This window comes from Molothrus ater, chromosome 1 (assembly GCF_012460135.2).
Source record: "Molothrus ater isolate BHLD 08-10-18 breed brown headed cowbird chromosome 1, BPBGC_Mater_1.1, whole genome shotgun sequence".
Lineage (NCBI taxonomy): Eukaryota > Metazoa > Chordata > Aves > Passeriformes > Icteridae > Molothrus > Molothrus ater.
The window spans coordinates 70,344,176-70,352,964 of NC_050478.2; positions in this window are offsets into that span (position 1 = coordinate 70,344,176).

The following is an 8,789-nucleotide window of genomic DNA, read 5'->3' on the forward strand; positions in this document are numbered from 1 at the left end:
CTTCTGTTCCTGTGCTTGCAGTGTATTTCCATTGCTTCCATATCCAAACCAACACTGTGCAGAAAGGGAGTCCTAGCTGTCTGCCCTTTCATATCCATTTGCTCACCTGTGGACCGTCAATTCCTTGATCTGAAGGATGGATGGTGCCAAGTTATTTCAACAACATGGATGTGAAACCCTCAATATTATCATAAAAGTATCTTCTTTCCCCTAAAATTCCCAGAAGCAGATAAACTGTTTTAGTTGAACTTTCCCAAGCAATTCAAGGTGATGAAAATTCTGAATGGAAAATATTTGCTTGAGCAGACTAAACCTGGGAAATTTCTAAACAACTAAAAACAAGATATTAAAACTAGAAATGGTAAGTAACTTTAACCAAAAAAAGTCCTGCTACCAGGCCCATTGTAAGCCCAGAGATATTTATTTCTAGAGATTAAAAAATTAAAATCTGAGGAACAAAGCATGTTGTAGCTTATTGTCTAATAAATAAGGATATAAGGATATATATAAGGATTGTGCAGAACCATTACGTAAGGTCTCAGGTCTATAGTTATGGAAGTAATCCTTATATATAATGATTATATTTATTCCGTGCAATTCCTGCCCATAATTGCAGTGCACTAAGAGTCATTGAAGAGGCAAGAAGAAACGGTGTCATTTCTTCTCTGCTTGAGTATTTACTGATCAGAGGTGAATAAGCAAAATATATAAACACCGGGAATCTCAAGTGCTAAAAATTCACAAATCATTTGTCACGATTACAAATATCATGACATCATTTGGAAAAAAAAGTCATGAGATTTAAAAAATTAAATGACTGTTGCCCTTTCCTTAGTCAGCTTCTGACTTCTGTGACTCCAGAGCGGTCTCAAGCCACTTTTGAGTTTGTACATAGCTGTTATGCTGGGAAGGGTCAGTGTAGTGATAGAGGCTTTTTCAGTCAGAAAATGTTGATATTACCTTCTTTCTTTCTAAGAAAGACAGGAAAATATTCTCACAAGCATGGGAGCTGGGAGCATTAGGTAAAACACAGCCACCTGAAGTCACAGAATCACACACACATTGCCACATGACAGGAGAGCGTCATGAACTTGGGACATGAAGAGGGCACCACAAAAAGGATATTCCATAAAGCTGCGCCAGGCTGAGCTTGGCAGCGTGGTATCTCATGACAGCATTCCAAGCAAGCTGAAAAGGTGCTTGGAAAAACAAAATAGACTCAAACTTGGCTGAAGGCCACTTCCAATTTCCTGACCATACCAAGGCAAGCTTTAGACATAGTGCTTCAATTTCAAGGCTAAAGAAAGCCTTGAGGGTTTAAGAAGTTTTACTCCAAATGTACTGAGTCCCTTACAGGGTTTTGTTAAAAAGCCATTCTTGACTAAAACTGTAAAATCGGAAATAGGTTTCTGTCAAAATATATAGCTCGATATCTTGAACAGTGTTAGGTGCCAGAGGAGAGCTATTTGGAGTTCATTGTGTGACAGTGATCATTTTTTCTCTGTACAAAATATTGCCATGACTATGGCCTCCCTTGGAAAAAGGAACTTGTAAAAGTATCCTTACCACCACAGTCATTTCCAGCACAGAACCTGCAAGGAAAGTAACTGCTAGATAAATGGTGATGGTGGTGGAGAAGGAAGCGACAGAAGGCTCAAAGGATACAGGGAATTAGAGGACAATTAGTTATCCCCAGGCCTAGTTTAACTGAACATCAAATACCAAGAGCATCCAACAGCTCTAGCTACACTAAATATTTATAAATTAGTCCTAAACTGTTTACAGAATATCAGTAAAAGGATAGCTTTGCATAGAAAATGCTGTAAAATTATCTTCTTCAGGGTCAGTGACTTGTGTTTAAACCCCAGCTCCATAATTCATGAGTGCAACTTGGTTGTTTCACAATAGCAATGTTCAGAACTATAGAAGCTCCCAGGCTCCTCTTCACCCAGTTAACTCACCCACACTTGATAATAATTTCATGGCCACTTTTTGCAAATAACAATTCAAGATCAAACAATTTGAATTGCATTCTGACATCAATTACACAAGTAAGGACCAGAGGGAAGAGACAACAGGTTTGTGACCAACAGCAGACAGCTTTGGCTGGGTCATCAAAAGCAGCCCAGGTGTAAAACATGGAGCTCATTGGGATCTAATGCAGCTGGGTCAATTCTGTGGCAGTTTCACAATCAAGTTATATTTGCATAAGCTGGTGCTGTTGTCAAAAGGAATTACTTCTCACACCTGCTTGTTCCTACCCTGCGCCTTGGACCAGCACCTTCAGATATCTCCATGTGTCTGTTCAGTGCAATGGGTCAAGGATAGGTCTGGATTTTTAGTCTTCTTTTAATTTGGTCCTCACACATGAAAACAAAATGTCTCTTACTTGGTAATGTCTAACCTGAAGCAAAACTTCATAAAGTTCACTGAAGACAGAACCTAGCCAAGATACAAAGACACGTGCTGCCAACAGTACACATGGGGGACAGGAGGGCATTCTGAACAAAGCACAAGTAAAACACGTAGGGAGCAGTTCTGTCACGAGCTGTTTTGCCATCCTGTCCAAGAGGGAAGTGGTCGATGGAGAGCTGAAGTGGCAAAGGGTGCCATCTAGGGGGCACAGACAGCAGAACTGCTCGACAGCACCAACCGCTCATCATGGATGGTCAACGATTGAGGGGTTTGCTTTCTATTGAAGTCTTCTAATAGCTATGAAATTATTATTATTATTATTATTATTATTACCATTACTACTACTACTACTACATTGTGTTTGGGATTGAGCTTTTTTTACAAAAACATCCTGTACCAAAAGACAAAAATTGTGTTTGTTTCTTTTATTTAAAAAAAAAATCTAGAGAAATAGTTGTTTTGAGGAAGTGGATAATTTTCTTCTTTAGTTATAATTCAGTAGTTTCAGACAGAATTCTTTTCTCCAGCAAGTGCAGGCTTGACCACTGTCCTCTATTCAGTCTCTTGAGTTACAACACACTCCCATTTAAGTGAATGGATGTGTTGTCATTGCTTTCACCTTCACCCACAGAAATTACATTCACAAGGACATACATTTGGGCAAGGTTTACCATGTTTCCTGCCAACACACTCTTCTTTCCATCCTTTCCCGGTCAATATAATAAAACTGCTCCTCAGGCCAGCAGACTACACTAAGACCTTTTAAGGGAAGGTCTTGGTTTTCCTTTTATCAATATTAACAGACAGTTAGGGCCCAGTTTTTGATCCCATTGAGAAATTCCCAAAAAAAAAAACCAACAACCAAACAAAAAAAACCCCCAACAAACCAAAAAAAATCCAAACAAACAAACAAACAAAAACCCCCCAAAACAAACAAACCAACAAGCTGTGTGACAGTGAAGTTTTAAAAGCCTAGGAGAAATATAAGTAATGTTTATGTATCTGGAAGGCTCACTCTGGTGAGGTATATTACCAGAGTTCAATTAGATTGTCTTTCACCTTTGAAGTCTTGTTCCCAGGAGACTGACAAGCTAAAATGGGAATACAGAGCTATTTCTCCAGCTTGCAACTAGCCACCAGCTGTTCATCTTCTAAATGTATTCCTTTCTCCTCTACTGCACCACCAAAACCTCCCTACCCTTTCTTACAGCACTCTTAGCAAAGGGCCAGTTCCAGCCATCAGACTAAAGAAGCAAACATCAAGACAATGAATTAAGAGACTCTGCAGCACAAACTAGCAAAAAAATCCCACCACCTTCAGTTACTATCTGCAATTCAGCATCAAACTAAGATACATTAATACAGGCAAAGCAGCTCTCAGTCCTTTTGCTGATCTTTTGGATCACTGGAAGAGCTACAGGGCAGAAACAGCAGTTTTTGCTGTCTCACCGTGCAACTCATTTTCACATTGGAAGTATACTCTCTTAAAAGAGCCAATAACATCTTCCAAACCTCAAACACCCAATTGTAGGGGTTTTTTTTAGTTCTCATTTTCACTGTAAAGCTAAATGAAACTCTCTAAAATAAACACATCCTACTTATATACGATTTGTTTGTTTCATTATAAAGTTCTCTTTCTATGACTACAAAGTAAAAAATTGCAGTACCTTCCTCAAGACTGGAATAATTTTGAACAAAAGTGACTCAACAGATTAAGGAGTTTCAAAAATTCAATTTCTTGATTTGATAATACAAATGGAAACACCATGAAATTTACTTTACACCAATGCTCCAGGGTATCATCTGAACACAAAAATATTCAGAACACTCGAAAAACTGCTCTGTCATATTAGCACAATCAGCATACAAACAGCCAAAGTACAAATTTTTCAAGTATTTTTACAAACTGGTATGCAAAATTAATCTCTCATTCTCCTACTGCAAGTGGATTTTCTCAGTTCTTATCTAAATGATGTGTCAGTAAAAATACTGCTTCCTTTAGATTCTTGCATAGAAAAAACCCATAATACAAGGAAATGTGCTGTTATTTCTAAACATATTTTGGCTGATAACTGAGCCATTTTCCTACCAGAGACCCCATACCATGATGCCTAACGTTGTGGTTTGTTCTATGTTTGTTCAGTTTTCCCCTAAGTTGTTGTGTTAATGGTTCTGCCCGAAAAGTTTCAGTACATGTCAATCTCTGTACCCCTCCCACGTTGTCATGGTTTCCCCAATGTATCTCGTGTGTTCCCCTCCCCTGGCCGCCTGCCTGTCACCCAGCGCCCCTGCCTCTTTTTCCAGAAGCTTCTGGCTGGGGTGTTGGGTGATTGGTTCAGGGGCCAGGGCCCCACCCGCAACTGTCTCCCGTTGGCTTCTCACCACTGTCAGTCTTCAATGTAACTCCTGTACCCCTCTCCTGATTTGTTGTTCCAAACCCCACCCATTCCCTATATAAGCTGAGGCTTTTCGCTGCCTTGGGGCTCCGACTTTGGGTCCCCGACCTGTCGCCTTCCCTTCCAATAAAATCTCCCTTCCCAAGAAGCTGTGAGTCGCCCTTTTTTTCAGCGTCCTGCAGCTTTGGAGTTCTCTACCTGCGGCCACCTGCCTTCAATCTCAACACCGCTTGGGCACAGGGCCTGGGTTTCGCGCCTAGGCAGTGCTCGACTGGCTGGAGGCTGGCTGGACGTTGCTTCTCTAGCCTGGGCATTCTATATCACCCGGCCGCTGCTCCAGCCTAACACCATTCTTACTGGAGACAGGTGAAGAACAGAGCCTCACTGATAACACTCAGCCCTGCAAGTGTGGCAAGCAGCACGCGACCACGCTCTGCTCACCAGGTAGCAGGGAGCAAAGCACAAAGCTGCCTCAGTTCCTCTGGGGAATCTGCTCTTTGCATGGGATTCATTCAGTCCCCACTAACTCCAGAGCTGTTAGACAGGACAGATGCTTTCAAAACATGAATCCAACAAAATCCATGTTTATCTTCTGATTTTGAAGGGTGGTAGAACCACACAACCCTTTTACAATTTCTGAATATTAAGTCCAGTGGTAATTAAACCCAACATGCAACAACACATGCTTGCTTCTATAAACCCAAAAGATTAAAAGATGCTAACCAGTCTGTAAGAACTAAAGATCACAGCTGCCTGTCCCAAATACTGTTAGGGCCACAGAAGGACTTTGCCACAAGATAAGGACAGAATGGAGTAATAGTGTGGTGCTAACTCGAGACCGGGTGGAGGCAAGATCTGGTTAGCACACACTTGGTAATTCATCCAGACAAAAATTCCCAGTGTGGCAAACTGTGTAAAGAAGTAACTGCTTGTATGTATATCACCAGTCAAAGATCACCCCAAGTTATGGGACAGATGGCATCTGCCACCACCAAAGCCCTGCCCCAAATAGTTAAGCCACTATGACAAGAACTTGAAATAAGATAATGGGTGTTATCTCAGACTGAGGAGGAGGTTAACAAAGCCGGAGGAGAAGAATCTATCAATGAAAATGGACATGAAGAATGCAGAATTTAGGGGCCATGAGGAAAGCTTACTCAGCAACTGTGCTGAAATCAGCTCTGACTTGGTAAAAATTCATTCCAGCAGGGGGAGATTGAAACCACCCACAACTCAAGAAACCCACTGACCCATAAGACTCAGCATGTGCACTAATTAGTATTAGAAGTGAGACAATCATTTAACCAGTAGAATAAGAGAACTGTGTAGCCAATGAACATTAATTCCTTTCTCTGCTAAGACATATAAATAGTGAAAAGTTTTGAATGACATCAGGACCTCCACCACTGAGAAGCCATGGGTGAAAAAGGACCAATGGGATGTCATTTGATCCACAGATGGTGACTAGCTTCTACTTAGCCTCTCTCTCCCCCTCCTCTTTTCCATTTCTATCTCCCTACCTCAAATTCATTGTTAACTAAAATCCATACTATTGACTTTGGCATGTGGTCTCATTTGCACCTTAATTTGGGCAGAGGCATCTCTCAATAATCAGATCTTAACGCAGTCAGTCTCTCAAAGCTGCAATACATTTTCACAGATGATAATGAAAAATTCAAGTTTACTGGAAAATAACACAAAGTAAACTCCTTAACTAGCTGAAAAAAGAAAGAGGCAGTGGTTTTGGGAAAACAAAATTAATTGTGCAGTTAGTTAGTTACCTTTTTCTCTTCTGTTCCAGGATCTGATTCACTGAATTTTTCTTCCTGAAAGCTTCTAGTCATCTTCATTTTCTCCACACTCTGAAAAAAGGCTGTTTTTTCTAGTCTGCTTGTGCTGAATCGTGTATTTATTTCTTCCAGCCTGTTAATCTTAAGTAGCTTCATACTATGTCCAGTTAATTTACTGTCTGTTCTCCTCTCCACCTTAGATTCATAAACCAGTGAACACTCGTAACTTCTGATTTCTCCTCTTTCTCGGCTGTACAAAAGAAAGACAAATAAGAGGTCTTAGTGTTATTCATGCATTTTTGCTTAGAAAATTACCATGTTGCAACACTTTATATTTCAGCTCTCTCTCCTTATACTTGCTGAACCAAAACTCAGAGTATACAGCACTGCCTGTTCACAGAGACTGTTCTACACTGAACACCAGATAATTGAAGAAGGGTACAAGACCAATATAATTGAATTTGTTCATAGTAACTATTTAGCTCAATGAAATCAACACCTGCTGCTGTTGCTGCACACCTTGCTTATGGAGCACTCCTCACTTTTAGCCATCTCAGTGGTTCTCTGATGTTCAACAGGCTCTCTTTTCTGTTGCAGTTCCAGCAAGCTGATATGCAAGGACCCTGCTTATCAGGGGTCCAGAAGTCCATTAAGTCCAGAAAGATTTTAGAAACTAAACAAAGTAGTACAGGCCTGAACACAGGCCTTTTCTCTCTCTTCCCACCATCCTCTACCACAAAAATAGGCAGTTGCCAAAATGGTGGCAATTTCTGGCCCTCTGTTGAAGGCTGCAGAGGAGCACAGTCCTGAGCTGGGTTCTTCTCCTCTGCAGGCCCTTGTGATGTGCCTGGCAAGTACAGGATGTAGGATCACTGAGGCTTGTCTAACAGTAGGATCGGTTGGAAGGCCGCTGCAAGTCAAGCCTTCTCTCTAGAAGGCTTTTATTCCACAGCAAGGTCGTGGGTTCCCACCTCAAGCAAGCACTTGGTTACACTTGGAATATATGTCCTTCTGAACAACTAAATTTTTTTAAAAGAGTACTCTAAAATTTCACTTAGCATCTCTTTATACACCCAGGAAATAGAGGACCAAAACATTTCTATTGCTGCTTTTGCAGCCCTTCCTTCATTGTACTGGAAACCCAGCTACAAAAGAACAGTGCTAATGCCTTAGCTCTAGAAAGCTGAATCTGTTAAATCTCATTACACAGCTCATAGTTCAACTTAACTTGCATAAACACCATAAATTATATGGTGTAATTAAGAACTTATACACAACCTTACAGTCACTGGCAGCAGAGAGAAGCAGCTTTCAGAGTACAATCAAAGACCCAATTAAATCAGCTATTTTTATCCAAGCACCTTCCAAAAGAAAATGTTCCTCAGTGTTTTGACTCCACATCTGTGCACATGCAGCAGATCAAATGTGTACCTATACCAAGTAGCTGCTCTGCCCACAGTTAGCCCTCCAAGCTTCCCAGATGTGAAAGATGCCACATGCTATCCCATGTGACACGAGAGATGGTTGGATAGTGGTGACATTTAAAGATGATGGACAGCAAAGAACCACATAAGCTTGTAGTTTTCAAATGAGCCTTCCAGAGAGATTCCTGCTACCATGTTGTTGCAGACTGTGCTGTTAATATGGGAGATGCAGGCACACCATAATGGGCCTGTAAGGCATTCGTCATCTGAAGAAGTCATGCATCCAGTATGTAAAAATAGCCAATCTGCTGCATCTAGCGTTTGTCACCAACTTTCACAGCTCTGACATCCCTCCCTTTCCATTGCCATCAGCTGAAGGAACACACTAGGAGATTTTCTTCACCCATTTGTCAAAAGCAGGTTTGTGGATTTCTGAGAATTGCAGATGAAATACCCAACAGCTCAGTCTGACCTTTGAGCCATTGTTCCATGGATCATCTGATCCACTCCATGGCAAGGGATGATAAGATGTAATCAAAAGCTGTCAGAAAAAAACAGGACATGTTTCCAGATGCCCTTCTGCTACCTCCATGTCTACAGCTACTCAAATCCTACAGTGATTGAGTGACCTGGCTGTGAAGACCTTGTGGCCTGACAGGACTTCAACCAAGGAAAGCTGATTCAGGCTCTCCATAGCTCTCCAAAGAGCACATCATCCTCTAAGCTTTGATCACCAAATGTGGCCATCTATCTTATGAAAATGA